The 16835-nt window shown below is 38.4% G+C and overlaps 2 long non-coding RNA genes across 2 annotated transcripts in view; both read left to right on the top strand.

Moving 5' to 3' along the window:
* LOC144292707 (uncharacterized) overlaps positions 1-16835 on the top strand; it is a 472395-nt gene that overhangs the window by 94162 nt on the left and 361398 nt on the right. The gene's annotated exons all lie outside the window — the stretch shown is intronic.
* LOC144292716 (uncharacterized) lies at positions 6615-15555 on the top strand. The gene is made up of 3 exons (XR_013360063.1): positions 6615-6799; positions 12259-12355; positions 14995-15555. It is a non-coding gene; the product is annotated as an uncharacterized LOC144292716 (long non-coding RNA).

Genomic DNA, 16835 nt, shown 5'->3' with positions numbered 1-16835 from the left:
AACTGATATAGTTCAATCCTGCCTGTTGGGTTCCTGCATAGATGATCCGTTCTGATCAGTGTGACAGAGTTTTAACTAAATTGCTTTTTGGGATACTGCATTTTTCTGCTAAGTTTACAGCCCTGCTTTAGACAAAGAAAGCTTAGATGACTTTATAAAAAAACATACAAAACACTTTAGAGCAAATAAAGGCAAGGCTAGGACAGTGTTGAATTTCCCAGCTCTTTGTTGGGTCACTAATATAATTTCTGAACATGGCATACACTTTCATTTATTGTCCTGAATTTTAATTTTTTGCCTAAAGCTAGTTATTTTTCCTTAAAGTGAATCATTGATTTACTCTCCCTCAAGCTGAATTTCAGCCTCAGACTACCCGCAGCGATATGCTTGTTGTGACTACAGAATCAGTCAGGGAAAGCAGCTTTTTTGGAACTATCTATGCAACAATGACTTCTCTTCTCTTTTTTCAATCAGAGAAATACCCCAGACTCCCTTCACTGGAAAGCAAATAAAAGCAATAGTTCATGAAAAATGTTGATGAAATGGTGTGTAGAAACTAAACATAGTGGCAACCACTTAGCTTTTAGATTTAAGTGCATTCATTTTCAGTAGAAATAAAAATAAACCCAGCTGTCCAAAACATCTCAGGTTCTGCCTGAGATTTCATGAGAAGATTTTGCTGAGGAGTATGCTTTCATTTTACCAAGGGATAAGTGAGTAACTCTAAGTTTTAGTTTTTCAGTATGAAACTGAGTGTGACATACCAGTTCTGCTAAGTTCAGTTCAACAAATAGTTGGGTGTCGTTACAGTGTGAGAGGAGCTATGTGAGATGTTGGGAAGAATACAGACATAAATGAGAAGTGATGTCTGAGTTCAAGGACATCCCTTCCCCCCAAGTTAACTCAGTATCTCCTTTGGATCTTTCAGAGTCCTTTTAGGTCATCTCCTTTCACAGTTTGGATGGAAGTATTCTGGGGATTGTGTTGGAGTCTTTAAGTACTTCTTGATTTGCGTACCTCAGAAGTGGGGCTGCAGCATTTTTAACTACTGGAAACACATTTCTTACGGATTCTGCATCCAAATTATTCTTTATCAGTACATATAGTCTAGGCATCCAATCAGTAAAATGAAGTTGCTACTGCTAGCAGAACATGAAGAGGGGGACATAGGTTGCTAAATCAATTTTGGGCTCAAAAAAACAGGTTAAATATTTTTACTACACACACACACACACACACACACACACACACACAGAAAGGACAGTTTCATGAGTTAGTGCCTTATGCCCAAATGTGATTGAGTCAATGAAGTAAGCCCTCCTGAAGGAGAGAATTTGAAGGCAACTTAGGACATCCCCTCTGAAGAGAACAGGGAACATCAAGAATTTATAGTCTTCAGGAAATATTGTAAAGGGAATTTCATAATTCAACTATCTTGGAAGACAAAAACGATGTAAATGTCTTTAGTAGTGAGCCAGATTCCCTGCCTGCCATAAGGCTTACCTGTGTGGAATGAGCTGAAAAAAGAAAAATACAATGTAGGTGAAATCTGTGGCAGGAAAGGAGAAGGAGATTAAAATCTTCTTTTCCTGGCTCCAGGGAATTATGGAGACAACAGAAAGCAGAAGTATAGGAGACATGTGGTTGGGATGTGGGACTCTCACTGTCATTCCTCTGAAATGAAATCCTGGATCAATGGGACTGCAGTTGTCAGAGGGAGAAGTTGAGGCTGGGAACCCTGTGGCTCCTCTTCCTGTTTAGGGACACTGGCACAGACAACTGGTAACATGCTGTGGTCTGGAATTGACCCTGGGCAGTTCTTCAGAGAACACAGTCAGGTGGGAAGAACCTATTGAGCAGTTGGAGGTAATCTTAGTTCTCTTTGGTTCTGGGGTACCAGAGTTTCCTCCATGTCTCGCATCAGGGCTAATACTTAGTACGTAACTGGGAGTCTGTGAGCATGCCATGCGTCAGACCCAGGACACCCCCACAACACTGGCTTTCTGTGAGACGAAGTCCAGGGACCTGTGGTGGTCAACAAAGAAGAGAATCGGAGTATGTCTGCAGTGCCAGTGAGTGGTACCATAGTAGGGCTCAGTCAGACATGAGATCTCCCTGAGATCTAACTGTTCACAGGGACAAAAAGCACAAGTTATTTTAGGCAGAAGTTGACCAGCAGGAACCAACATATGGCCCAAAGATGGGGGCTCCTGTAATGACACCTGAGAAACACCAATCAACGCAGACACGGAACCAGGATAAGGCGAGGACATTTCCCTTCTGCCAAAGCTGTAAAGTCAAACCTAGATGCCCTCTTTAACAATCAAAGATGCCTTCCTGGGGTGGGGGTGATTGTAGAGTGGAGTGTTGCTTGGATAGACAAGAGGCCAAGCATTTTAGGAAACTTAAAACATTTTAGCATGTCGGGCAAGTTTAACAGTTTTGGTGATCTACAACTTAGTAAAATCAGTAATAGATAAAAGAAGATCAATTTTCCACACCCATTTAAGTGCCTTGTAAATAAACTTCTAAGCATATCAGAATTACCTTATAGTTCTTTGTCATCGATCTTGTATATACCAATGGGATGTGAGTGACTTGAGGACAGAAAGCTACCTCATAACTTTGGGTGTATAGAAAAATGCTAAAACCGTGTTTATTAGATTGAAATGGAACTACTTCTACCCAGAGCATTTGCTTTAAAATCAAGGTTTCCCGGTACTTGGGCTGAATGGCCTGAGATGAGAATTCTGATATTTTTCCAGAGATTCTGAATCTTGAAGAATCGTTTCAAAGACAATCTAACCAGAGGTATTAGCCTGAGCAAAGACACAGAGATAAGAAACAAGTGTGTTTGCAAAATGGTGAATTCTCCAATTTGGCTCATTAGGAATTATCATTATCAGGATTAAATTCCAATAATGTTATTCGCAGTTACAATTTACTAAGCGCTTTTGCCATTAGTGTATTACTGTACTTTGCAATTTATATCCTTCATTTCAATTAATAATCCTATGGCAATGGGTACTGCTGCTGTATTAACCAGGTTCTAATTGGGAGACAAAAATCACACAGTAATTCAACATGGAAAGTAACTGTAATATGAGATTGGCTAGTTAGGGGGGAAAGAAAGCTAAAGAATTTTAGAATAGTGAATATAGGCAGAAGCTTCTACTCCTAGTGAGGGCTGACATCCAGTACCCAACCAGGAGGCGAATCTGGATGATTTCCTTCCATGGCACTGAGATGCGGACCTTTTTGGAAAGTTGCAACCGTGGCCCACTGGATGGTGAAGTTGGTTGATGTTTTTGCAAAATAGTCCCTCTGGGAATCCTCCTTTGGGCTGATGGTGAAGCTGCCCATGGAAAAGTTCTGAGCCTCAGAACGCCCTGCAAAGCCAAGGGGGGTGGGGGAAAGCTATTCACAAGGGTGTGCGGAGATGGTCATACCTCTTGCAGAGGTGCTCAGCTGTGTACCAAGGGAGCCACTCCTAGAAAAGTGCTGCCTACTGCTTGCCCAGAGGTGCTATTGGCTGCCTCTTGATATCTGGGTGCCACTAAAGTCCTAGGCCCTCCAGGAGCCTGGGAGAGAGGCTCAGCAGCACCAGGAAGAGAAACTCCTACCTCTGGTGTCCCTCTAGCAGCACCCTCTGTTGATAGAGCTTAACCTCACGTCCTCTGGAAGAGGAGAAACAATTACAATACAGTAGCAGACAATGAAATGCAAATTTGTGGCTGAAAACCCACCTCGTTATCTTTTTATAGATTGGGATTGCAAACGTCAGGGGGATTTCTGTAACTTTCTGAGTCACGCAAATGAACAGAAACGGTTGGAATTCAACACTTGCATGTTTAGTTTTCATTATAAGAAAACTGCTGCTATAAGATTCATCTGACAACAGTGTGTAGGATACACTGATTGTAGCGGGGGCTGAGGCAGGAATAACAGTAAATTGTTACGGTGAGTCACGTAGAAGAAAATGAGGACTTCTGAAATAACTAACTGCATGGACCTTTCTGTGTAACTTGTGGATTTTCTCTGCCACGTGAAGCTGGTTAAGACAAGAATTCAGTTGAGTGTCATGATAAAAGCAATAGACAGGCAGATGCTAATAGATTGATTTAAAGGATATAACTTAGATGTAGACAAAGAAATAATTTACTCTATTAGGTTGTTCTCCATCTAAATTTTGCCTTTCATGAGTATCTCTTTTAGAGGAACTGCTCTTACTGATTTTCAAAACTTCCAAAGACTCCCTGGTACGGATAATACCGTCTGATGGGGTGAAGGCCCCTCAACATTCGTTGGCCACATCCTGCAGGAATGTGTACACCTTTCTTAGCCTTCGCGAAGTCTCTGGAGTCTCCAGCTCTGTGCCGAAGGGCTTGTGAGGTCTAAGGGCCTGTGGGCATCCCCAGCAGTCCTGGGCGCCTAATGCTCGGCCTCCCAGGCTGAGCTCCTTGGGTGTGCCAGACTCTCGTGAGCCCATGGCCCACATCTGTCTGAGACACATGCAAGCAACTATATAGTACCCTCTGTTTATAAATCACATGGATTTAGGAAGGGAAGTCTTTTAGAAACCCAATTGTCACTTGGAAACATGCAGGGATTTATAGAATCTGTGTGATTCTGGATTCACTACTGTGCTCTGCCCGTTGTATTCAGCTCATTGTTAGACCTTAGCCACCTTGGGACTGCTTGTTGTGTTTTTTCCCTCACCTCTCTGCCCCCCTTCCACTTAGACTCACAGGCCGTGTTGTGTAGTGGTTAAGACTAGGTTTTGGTTCTGAGAGTGCATCACGCAGACCTGCAGATACAGAGGGCACAAGGAGCATCACTGACCATAGGCCCCACATGCTGTGCTCTGAAACCTGTAGCTGCATTTGCATTGAGGCAGGGGGATGAAGGGAGGCTCAGTCTTGGGAGACAGGGCACTCCCCTGATGGGATCCTTGACCTACAGACTCTGACTGCTTTGGCCAACTTTCCTTAGACCGCCCTGTATTTAAGTCATTTCTAACCCCAACCAGTCTGTCTCCCTCTCTCTCATTTCTCTCTTTTTCTTTAAGATTTTATTTATTCATGAGAGACACAGAGAGAGGCAGAGACACAGGCAGAGGGAGAAGCAGGTTCCATGTGAAGAGCCCTATGCAGGACTCGATCCCAGGACCCCAGGATCACGACCTGAGCCAGAGGCAGATGCCAAACCCAGGTGCCCCAACTCTGTCTCTCATTTCTAGAGATTTGCATGTGTTCTGACGGCTCTCCCTGCCTCTCTGGCTTTTTCTCCATTCCTCCATGGGTATTTCCTCAAGTAAGATCTTTGCATTTTTTAATCCTATTTTGGCATCTGCTTCTTGGAGCTCTTGAACTAAATTGTCTGTGGATTCAATAACGTTCAAGCCTGGGCTTGGCCATTTACTGTCTGTCAGTTAACCTCTGTGCTCTGCTGTTTAGTTATATATAATATGGGAATAATTAGTTATGTACTTCATGGGGTTATAAGGAATAATATTCATATACATAAATGTTAGCTATTATGTTCTTATATTATTGACAGAGTCTACTGTATAGATATCTAGATGCGCTGTCATTTTATATGAGCTGTCAGAAATTTTTCAACTCATCTTTTAGGTACCTCTTGAATTTATACTGAATACAAAAAAAAAAAAAAAGCCACCATATCTAAAGAGGTTGAAGAATAAAAGCAGAAAATGAGAATAATATTTATGCTGTCCATATATTGTTAGCACAGCAAACATAGCAAAAATTTCTGCATGCACAATTTAAAAGACACCATTTTGCTATATTTAGCCACCTTATGTGAAAAACAAGAGACAAAAATTACAGGAGTCAGTAGGACATCGTTGAAAGCTGCATGTAAATGTGTGAAAGGTAAGAGGAAACAATAAGCAGATATTAAATGAACAATAAGCTTCTAGTGCATAATCATACTTGTAATTTTTACCAAATGCATGTGCAAACATTTAATTTTAAAAGTTTTTTCTCTGGAATTTCAATATCGACACAGTATCTTGGGATGAATATCCTGGAATGGTATCATATGAATCAATCCTACATAATACTTCATGCTTTTTAAAGAATTTTCTTTTTTTTTCCTTTTTTCTATCCCGTCCCCTCCCCTCCCTCCCTCCCTCCCTTCCTTCCTTCCTTTGTTCCACCTTCCTTCCTTCCTTCCTTCCTTCCTTCTTCCTTCCTTCCTTCCTTCCTTCCTTCCTTCCTTCCTTCCTTCCTTCCTTCCTTCCTTCCTTCCTTCCTTCCTTCCCTCTTTCCTTTTGAAGGAAAGAATAAGCTGGGGAAAGGGAGAGAGAGAGAGAATCTTAAGTAGGCTCCATGCTCAGCATAGAACTTGATACGGGGCTTGATTTCATGATTCTGAGATCCAGACCTAAGGCTGAAATCAAGAGTCAGACACTTAACCAACTGAGCCACCCAGAAGCCCCAAAGAATTATCAAATAAGTGATGTTAAATAATTCTCAAACCACATGAAAGGTAATAGAACAAACATTAAGTCTTATTTTCTATCAGGATAAACAGATAAACAAGCCTATAATGACCTTGTAGAGGACACTTTTATCATTTCTTACAGCTCAGCGAGATTCTAAGATCAGATGAGGAATTGGTTAAGTTCACTATCATTCAGAATTTCTAGAGTCATTTATATCTCTTGAATACTACATTAATCAGATATTACATGGAACCTCTGAGACTTCAAGATGTGGTGAAAAAGAAATCCCCCTGGATTTTTTTCTCCAACAAATTGAACTCTACAAGAAAGGTATGTTCTTTGGTATATTTGTTCAAAAATACTCGATAAGGTGACAAAAATGGTTTCCAAATAGCCAGTCAGATCTTAGTCAACTAGCATCCCTAAAATCTATGTCTATATGGTCTGTCACATGGTTCCCATCAGGATTCTGTCCAAGAACAAGCCGTAAGTGAGCCATATGGATTTTAGCCTCCCCTGGTGAGCAAGAATGTGTTTGATTACACAGCTTAGAGTTTCTACAGAGGAAGGCTGGCACATAAGTAACAGATGTAAGCTCCTGCTGGATCCTGCCATACATCTGCCTTGAAAACGAGTTGCAACAGGGCTTTTATTAACATAAGGTAGCCTGCTTCCCGGGTCTTTGACTCTAAAGGAACATTTTTCTAAGACTTTTCAATTAAACTCATACTCCTATTTTAATCTTCAATTCTCCCATTTTGGGTGGCATAAAGAAATTAAATAGGACAAGGAATGAATACCTGAGAAAGGAACAAATGCCACATTTGTCTGCTTTTTGATTTTGCTGAATTTTCTTTGGAATTTCAAGATACATATTTTACTTTAGCCACTTACAGAAGGAAGTGAAAACGTTGTGATTCTCAGGGCAACACAGTTGGTTCAGTTGGTTAAGCGTCTGCCTTCAGCTCAGGTCATGATCCCAGGGTCCAGAAATCGAGGCCCACATTGGGTTCCCTGCTTCTCCCTCTGCCGCTCACCCCACTGTGGTCTCTCTCTCGCTCTCTCTCTTTCTCTCAAATAAATAAATAAAATCCTTAACACACACACACACACACACATACACATTGTGATTCTGAGCAGAAGTGTTTCCTTGAACTTGCTCTGTAGTTAATAGGACAACCAGAGGACTACAGGATAACTGTTGTTTTATTATTTTTCTTTCTGAAAGATACTGAATCCAATAGTTGATAAAAGTACTTTAGATTATTAACCCAGCCTGCTCCTTGGCTCTCTTTCTTCTAGCAGAAAACAACAACAACAACACACACACATACACCTTGAGTATATATAAGAAACATCTAAGATTTTTGTTAAAAATGCAATTTCCTGGGTCCCACCTTCAGAAGTTTTGATCCAGGGTATCCTGGCAGCACCCAAGAATCTGCATTTAGTAAGGATTGTAGGTGTCTGATCCTAGAAAGCTGGCCTACACTTGGAGAAAAACTGGTCTGACCTTTGTTTTCTTCTCATGACAAGTTGGCAATTGAATCCTGTCTCCCAAAGGACTGCTTTGGCTCTACAGTTATAGCCAGTGGAAGGTTTGATAGGAACTGCTTAAGAGTGCTGAAGAGTATTTAATTGCAAAGAAGCCAATTAGCCTTTCAAAAGACAGAAATAAATTATGGATTGTCACTTATTTTAATAGCCACAGGTCAAATGGACAGCACAGTCAGGTATCAGCAGTATGACTTGGTTAGCATACTTTAGAACCTATTGAATTCATCAGTTTTTTCCCATTCTATTCCTTCCTCCTTGATCTCTACTTCCTCTTTTTACTTATCTACTAGTATGTATGTGTGTGTGTCTTTCTGAGTATATTATTTCTGTCTCTTCCTCATCTTTTCTCTCATTTTATGTTGAACTTCCCCAAACTTTGCTGTTACTTCCAAGTTGTTGCTTTTACATCCCACTCAAATCTACTTCTTTTTGTTGTCTTCTCGCTTTCCAGTAAGGTATCTTTCCACCCTATCTCCACCCTGTCCACTGAAAAAAAAAACCTCTTCCTGGTAACATTCCAATGAGTAATACCGTTCAGGATAACGTGATATGTGATCAAATGAGCTAATTCATGTGGAAATGCTTTGAAAATTAGTGACAACTTAGTTATTAAACTAAAGCATACTAATTTGGAGTTGAAAAACTGGCACAAATGATGTTTGGGATCAAATTCAAGATTACCTTTATAAAAAGTGGGGGGAAATACACATATGTAAGGATGCACCAATGTGAGGCTCTCTGTGTTTCTCCTGGAGAAACATCCAAATTCTGTAGCTACTGTGCCCACATGAAGGAAGGAAGCAGTAAGCCAGAGGAGCTCAGAGCCGAGGTCTGTGCTTCTACACCATTGGTAGGAGGATAGGGAAGAACACATCAACTCTCCAGGGCAAGTTAAGAAAATTCTTGATCGTAAGAAAAGTTAAGAAAATTTTGCTGTAAGGATTTCAAGAAAATTCCTGCTCTCAGATCTTTACATGCTCTTTGTGTTTTATTTATTGCAATAGTATTGATTTAAGGTTGTCCTACTTTGCACTATTTGCTTGCCCTAAATATGATTCATGATATAGAAGCAGGATAAATGCTTATTTATCCCCTCTACCAATTTTCAGAAATAGTGAGTGGGTACTCGAGTAAGCTCCAAAGATAACCCTTGAGTTTTAAAATATAATGAACTTAATGAAATGTCATTTTTTGACATTATTTCGGTACATCACAGTTATTATTTTGATATTGAAATGGTTACATTTCGGGGGAGTGAAAGACTGGTGTCAAGTTGACTTCTTGTCCTTTTGACATAGTAGTCTGTTTTCTGTGAAAAAAGGAATCTCTGTCATCTCTTACGTATTACCTGATCCAGCTGAAATCACTTGTTTAAGAAGCCTCGGTTACTTTCAGTATGGAGAGAATAACTATAAATTACATAATTGGGAGTTTTCCTGGTATCTTAGCCTCCTGATTAGAAGTGTCAAAAGAATAACTGAGAAAAAGGAATGACATGATCAAAGGACAATAGTTAGTGTAAATACTTTAGGAAAAAAAAAGATAACCTGAGACTTCCACGAACTTTTAAAAATTTATTTGCAAGTTAAATTTAATATGAAATATTAAAATTAACTCTACCTGTTTTCTTGTATTTTGACTTGACATTTGTCCTTACTTTGGAGAAACCTATGCATTTATTGTTTTCTTGTTCAATCTCCTAGGTGTTAACTTCATTAAGTGTGAAAAATAAAATTGCCACCGTAAGGAAATTGGACAGTCTCAACTTATGTTTTTTTTTTTTTTTTCTCAGCTGGTTCATCAGTATGCTAAGCAATGTGAGAATGTATATTTAGTCTGAAGATCTGGCTCATTAATCATCTACTACCATATTCTCCTAAGTAGTAAAGCTCTTGTTAATGAAACTGATGGATAGTGCAAAGCAACCTAATGAGTCCTTCACGTTTGCATTAGTGCGTTAGACAGCAAAAAGGCTTGTAGAAAACTAGGTATTTCAGAGCTATAAGACCTGTAAGAAGTTCCTATTTCATATCTTAGGTGAGGAATTAGAAATCCAAAGAGATAAGTGATTTCCTCAGTGCTGCATGGTTATTATTAAGAAAAAAATAATTTTTAATAACTGACTAATAATTTAATAACTGACTAAAATGCATTTCCCGACTTTTACATCAAAGTCTACTTTACTTGAAGGAAACAAGGTGAATATTCAGCTTTATTTTTAAATATGCTTAAGTGGAAATAAAATGGCACCTCAGTACTTTTTGGAAATAAGTAATTTTAGTCACAGGAAAAAATATATTAAAATATTTATACAGCATTCTCATCATGGAATTTCTTTTTAAAGAATGTTTAGGAAAGGGCAATATGATTGAGAAAATGTTTGTCTTAATAGAAAATGTATCCATGCTCAAACGAGTATTTGTCAGTTTCTCATTTTTTTGAAGGTTTATTCTGAAGTACCTACCCTGTCTGAATGTGATTTATAAGTTTCTGTATATTGCAATTCCATTTAGTGTACGAAATCCCAATTAGAAAAGAAAAAAAGAACCTAAATCATAGATTGATTTAAAGAAATTTACCTTGTGTTTTTTTCTCAAGGACGCATAGGCCACATTTCTATTAGCAGAAAGCTGACTGAGCATATTAAAATGGCTTTTAATTTTTGATGAGAGCTTGATCTATAGATGTTTCTCCAGTTTTTAAGGACATGGTGTCATAAACATTTGCATAGACATGTACTTATTATCTTTTTATTTAGAGATAATACTATGGTGAAACTTTTGTGGAAAATTTATGTATTGAATACAAGATGTCTAACAAATATTGTGCAAAACAATGCAGAAGGTCTTATGGTAGTAAGTCCTTCAACTACAGGAATAGTAAGATAAAGATTATAACTACCATATGTGTGGTAGAAATGTGGTCTTCCATCTTTGTATCAAGTTGGGTTGGATTTCTTCAATTTTTTTGAAATATAATTTTTTTAAAAGATTTTATTTACTTATTCATGAGAGACACAGAGAGAAAGGCAGAGACACAGGCAGAGGGAGAAGCAGGCTCCCTGTGGGGAGCCCGATGTGGAACTCAGTCCCAGGACCCTGGGATCACGACCTGAGCCAAAGGCAGATAGTTGAGCACTGAGCCACCCAGGAGTCCCTTTTTTGAAATGTGATTTACAAACAGTGTTATATTAGCTTCAGGTGTCTAATATAGTAATTCAACACTTCTATTCATTTCTTGATGCTCATCAAGATAAGTGTACTCTTAATCCCCTTTATCTGTTTCATCCTCTTCTAACCCATCTTCCCACTGGCAATCACCAGTTTGTTCTCTGTACTTCAGTGTCTGTTTTTTTTTTTTTTGGCAATTTTTTTCTTTGTTTCTGTTTGTTTTGTTTATTAAGTTCCACACAGAGTAAAACCATATGATATTTGTCTTTCTCTGTCTGATCATTTCACTTAGCACTACACCCTCTAGGTCCATCCAAGTCATTACCAATGGTTCCATTTCATTCTTTTTTTTATGGCTGAGTAACGCCCCGTTGTACATATTTACCACATCTTTTTTATCCATTTATCTAACAATGGACACTTGGATTGCTTTCATACATTGGCTATTTTAAATAATGCTACAATAAACAAAGGGTACATATATCTTTTGAACTAGTGTTTTCGTTTGGGTAAGTACTCAGCAGTGGGATTACTGAATCATATGGTAATTCTTTTTAAAAATTTTTTGAGAAACCTCTGTACTACTTTCCATAGTGGCTGCACCATTTTGCATTCCTATCATCAGTGGGTTTCTTTTCCTCCACATCTTTGTCAGCACTTCTTGTTTCTTGTGTTTTTGATTTTAGCCATTTTGTACATTGTAAATTGATAGCTCAGTATGATTTTGATTTGCATTTCCCTGATGATTAGTGATGTTGACTATCTTTTCATAAGTCTGTTGGCCATTTGTATGTCTTCTTTGGTAAAATGTCTTTGAGGACCTCTATTAACTTTCTAATCAGATTATTATTATTTTTTTAAATTTTTTGGTGTTGAGTTGTATAAGTTCCTCATATATTTTGGATATTAATCCCTCACTGAATATAATTTGGATTTGCCAAATCTTCTCCCATTCAGTAAACTGCATTTTTGCTTTGTTGATCATTTCCATTGCTGTGAAAAAGCCTTTTATTTTGGTATAGCCCTAATAGTTTAATTTTGCTTTTGTTTCTCTTTCCTCAGGGGACCTATCTAGAAAAATGTTTCCACAACTGATGACAAAGAAATTACTGCCTATGTTTTCTTCTGGGAATTTGATGGTTTCAGGTCTCACATTTAGGTCTGTAATCCATTCAAGTTTACTTTTGTATATGGTATAAACAAGTGGTCCAGTTTCATCCTTTTGAATGCTGTCCAGTTTTCCAACATCATTTGATTGAAGAGACTATTTTTGCCCCATTGCATATTCTTGCCCCTTTTGTCGTAGATTAATTGACCATAAAAGTGTGGTCTATTTGGTTCTATTAGCTGCTCTCAGTTCTGTTAATCTATGTGTCTATTTTTGTTTCAGTATCCTGAATACAGCTTAATAGTATATTTTGTAATCTGAGATTGTGATACCTCCAGCTTTGTTCTTCTTTTTCAAGATTGCTTTGGTTATTTGAGGTCTTTTGGGGTTCCATACAAATTTTAGGATTAATTGGTCTAGTACTGTGAAAATGCTTCTTATTTTGAAAGAGATTGCATTAAATTTATAGATTGCTTTGAGTAGTATGGATATTTTAACAATATTGGTTCTTCCAATTTGTAAGTAGGGGATATCTTTCCATATATTTGTGTCATTTTAAACTTCTGTCATCAGTGTTTTACAGTTTTCAAAGTACAGATCTTTAACCTCCTTGACTAATCCCTAGGTATTTTATTCTTTTTTGGTACAGTTATAAATGAGATTGTTTTCTTAATTTCTCATTCTGCTGCTTCATTATTAGTGTATAGAAATGCAACAAATTTCTGTATTTGACTTTGTGTCCTGAAACTGTACTGAATTCATTTATTAGTGCTAGTAGTATATTTGTGGAGTTCTTAGAATTTTCTATATATGATAACATGTCATCTGCAAATAATGAAAATTTTACTTCTTTCTTAAAAAATTGCCTTTTATTTATTTATCTTACCAGATTTTTGTGGCTAGGACTTTCAATTCTGTGTTGAATAAAAGTGATAAGAGTAGACATCCTTGCTTTGTTCCTAACCTTAGGGGAAAGTTAACATTTTTCACCGTTGAATATGATGCTAGCTGTGGACTGCACATGGCCTTTATTATTTTGAAGTAGGTTCCCTTGAAACCTACTCTGTTAAAGGTTTTTTTTTTTTTTTTAAACATCTACCTTATTTTCTATTTATTTATTTATTTATTTATTTATTTATGATAGTCACACACACAGAGAGAGAGGTAGAGACACAGGCAGAGGGAGAAGCAGGCTCCATGCACTGGGAGCCCAACACGGGATTCGATCCCGGGTCTCCAGGATCACGCCCTGGGCCAAAGGCAGGCGCCAAACCGCTGCGCCACCCAGGGATCCCATGTTGAAGGTTTTTATCTTGAATGAACATTGTACTTTGTTGAATGCTTTTTCAGGATCTATTTAGATGATCATTTGTTTTTTTTCCCCTTGTCTTGTTAATGTGATAAGTCACACTGATTAACTTGTGAACATTGAACCACTCTTATATACTGGGAATAAATCCTACTTGATCATCATGAGGATTTTTTAAGTGTATTGTTGGATTTGGTTTGCAAATTGACAAACCTTTTGCCAGACTCATAAAACAAAACAAAAAAGAAAGGACTCAAATCAAAAATAAAGGAGAGGGCAGCCCCGGTGGCGCAGTGGTTTGGCGCCGCCTGCAGCCTGGGGTGTGATCCTGGAGACCTGGGATCGAGTCCCATGTCGGGCTCCCTGCTTGGAGCCTGCTTCTCCCTCTGCCTGTGTCTCTGCCTTTCTCTCTCTGTGTCTATGAATAAATAAATAAAATCTTAAAAAAAAATAAAGGAGAGGAAATAACTGACACCACAGAAATACAAAGGATTATAAAGAACATTATGAAAAATTATAAGCTAATAAATTGGATGTTCTAGAAGAAACAAATTCCTAGAAACATAAGTAGAAAAAAATGGAAAATATGAACAGACTAATTACTAGCAATGAAATTGAATCAGTAATCAACTCCCACAAAACAGAAGTCTAGGACTAGATGGCCTCATAGGTGAATTCTATCAAACATTTAAAGAAGAATCAATACCTATTCTTCTCAAACCACTATAAAAAATAGACGAGAAGGGGAACCTTCTAAATTGATCTATGAGACCAGTATTACCTGATATTAAAATCAGATGAAGACACTACAAAAAAAAACAAAAAAAAAACAAAAAAAAAAAACTACATTCCGGTATATCTGATAAACATAGATGCAAAAATTCCTTCAGTCTTTAAAAGGAAACTGGCCCTGTGACTTTCTTTCATAAATAGAATGACCTGAAAGTGACAATGTATGGCTTTGGTCTTTCTGCTTTTAAAATGCTGCCCTAAGGTTGTTATGTAAGGAAGCTGATATTACCTATTAGAGGATAAGATGCCACAGGACATAGAACCAAGGTGCCCCACTGAGTGAAAAGCACAAACTGCCAGACATGAACTGGATGTAAGTGAGGCTGCAACAGACCCTAAATGGTTTTACAATTTGGTACTAGGTGATTAATGGGGGGGAGGGGGCAAGGAAACTGTCAGTAGAGGCTAGAAAAGAAGCAAAGGAACTGTTGGAAGCTGAGAAAGAGCAACCTATGTCACAAGTGGCTGAACAGTCGTAAAACTATCACTTGCTGTAATTCAGAAGAAAGATATTGTACTAAATACTCATAAGGGTCTGACTAAGGAGATCTCTAGCCAGATACTGAAGGTGCCCATTTTATTTTCCCAGCTACGTATGATGAACAGATGAACTAAAAAAGGAACTGTTTGATTTTAAAGCCGATTTTATAAAGATAGAAGATTCTAGGATTGCTACGTTAAAGAACATTGGTGTTGAACTGGTACCAAGACTATCAACTTGGACTTGACCTTTAGGAACTGAGGCATTTACAGAAGAAAAGAGATCTGTGGAAAGCAGAAAGTAGGCCATCGTAACTACTTAATTACAAACCTATGCTAGAGAAAAGAAAAGCATTTTAGAGAGCAGAACCAAGAATCCAGAGAGGGTACCAAGAATTTAGGACAACAATGGATGAGAGAGTCATTTTTAGGGAGCACATAGGAGCCATGATCAAAGAACATTCCCTATCTTCAGAGATACAGCAACTGGCAGTAAGTGATCGGCTGTGTTTCAGAATTACTCTGAACCCATAAATTCCATATGGTCCCATTCATATTGAGGTTATATGTTCATATTATTTCTTTTGAGGTTATCTTGTCTCCATTTTACCAATGCTAGATGGATGGATGGATGGATGGATGGATGGATGGATGGATGTGTTTGGTGAGTTGATAGTGGTGCGTCACCTTTTTAGCTTATAGATTTCTGGACAAAACACATAATTAGATACTGGACTCTGAGCTCAGTGCTACTTATAGATAATACTTGTAGGGATTTTTTCTAAAAAGGTTTTCTTTATTTATTCCTGAGATACACAGAGAGAGGCAGAGACATAGGCAGAGGGAGAAGCAGTTTCCCTGCAGGGAGCCTGATGCAGGACTCCATCCCAGGACCTGAGCCAAAGGCAGATACTCAACCACTGAGCCACCCAGGTGCCCCACTTTTAAGGATCCTGAGAACAGATAAATGTCAATATGTGAATATGGGAAGATCATAAGTAATTATATAACCAGAGGACATATTGTGATAGATTTAATATGGCTGTAAATTCTTTTTAGTTTCTCCCATCAAGAAATAGTCTCTTTTACCACTCCTTGAATCACAGGAGGCTTTTTGACTTGCTGTTTCTAATGCAACGTAGCTGAACAGATACGTGATCTCCAGAGTCTAGGCCTCAAGATATCTTGCAGTGTCTTTCTTTGTCACCTTGGAATGCTGCTATGAGACCATCTCTCCTGCAGAAAGATGGAAGGACATGTTGAAGGAAACAGAGGTGCATACCATTTGGTAGCAGCACTAGCTGCCAGACATAGATGAGGCCATTTGGGACCTTCCTGCTGAGCTCACTTTCTAGCTGAGTGCAGACACATAAATGAGAACAGTCAAATTCAGCAAAGGACCCTCCTAGACATGACTCAGGATGTTGTCATCCACTGAGATTTGAGGGAAGTTTACCACAAAAAAGGCATTTAATTGGAAATGAGACAGGCATGATGTTCTCTAAAAGAGAAGGAGGGATATTTTGTGTAAGGAAGAGCCACATTTAGTTTAGGAGAAATAAGAAAATGTTCAATGAAGAATGTGCTGTTTGAGATTTGTTCTCAAATATGTGTCTGAAAGATACACTGGGGACATGGAGTAGAAGAATTTGAAAGTCACAGTGTGATATTTATACTCTGAAAGCAATGGGAAGCTGGTATTGTTTGTTTAGAAGAGTAGCTTAAATCCACGGCAGTGCGAGTAACCAAGGGGAGAGCTAGAACATTGAAGGCGCCTCTTGAGTGATTGTTGAATGAATGACCCGATTTTTTTTTTTCCTAATCTATTAGGTGTTACAACCCAGTGAAGTCCTCATTGCCAGTTTAGTCCATTGTGAGAATGTGTCAGAATGTGCTAGGAAGAAAAACACCTTAATGTTCATCAAAGGGCCTGAGAACAGAAGTGAATCA

Source organism: Canis aureus, chromosome 2 (genome assembly GCF_053574225.1).
Source record: "Canis aureus isolate CA01 chromosome 2, VMU_Caureus_v.1.0, whole genome shotgun sequence".
In the NCBI taxonomy this organism is placed as follows: domain Eukaryota; kingdom Metazoa; phylum Chordata; class Mammalia; order Carnivora; family Canidae; genus Canis; species Canis aureus.
This window is presented reverse-complemented; position numbering and strand designations above follow the sequence as displayed.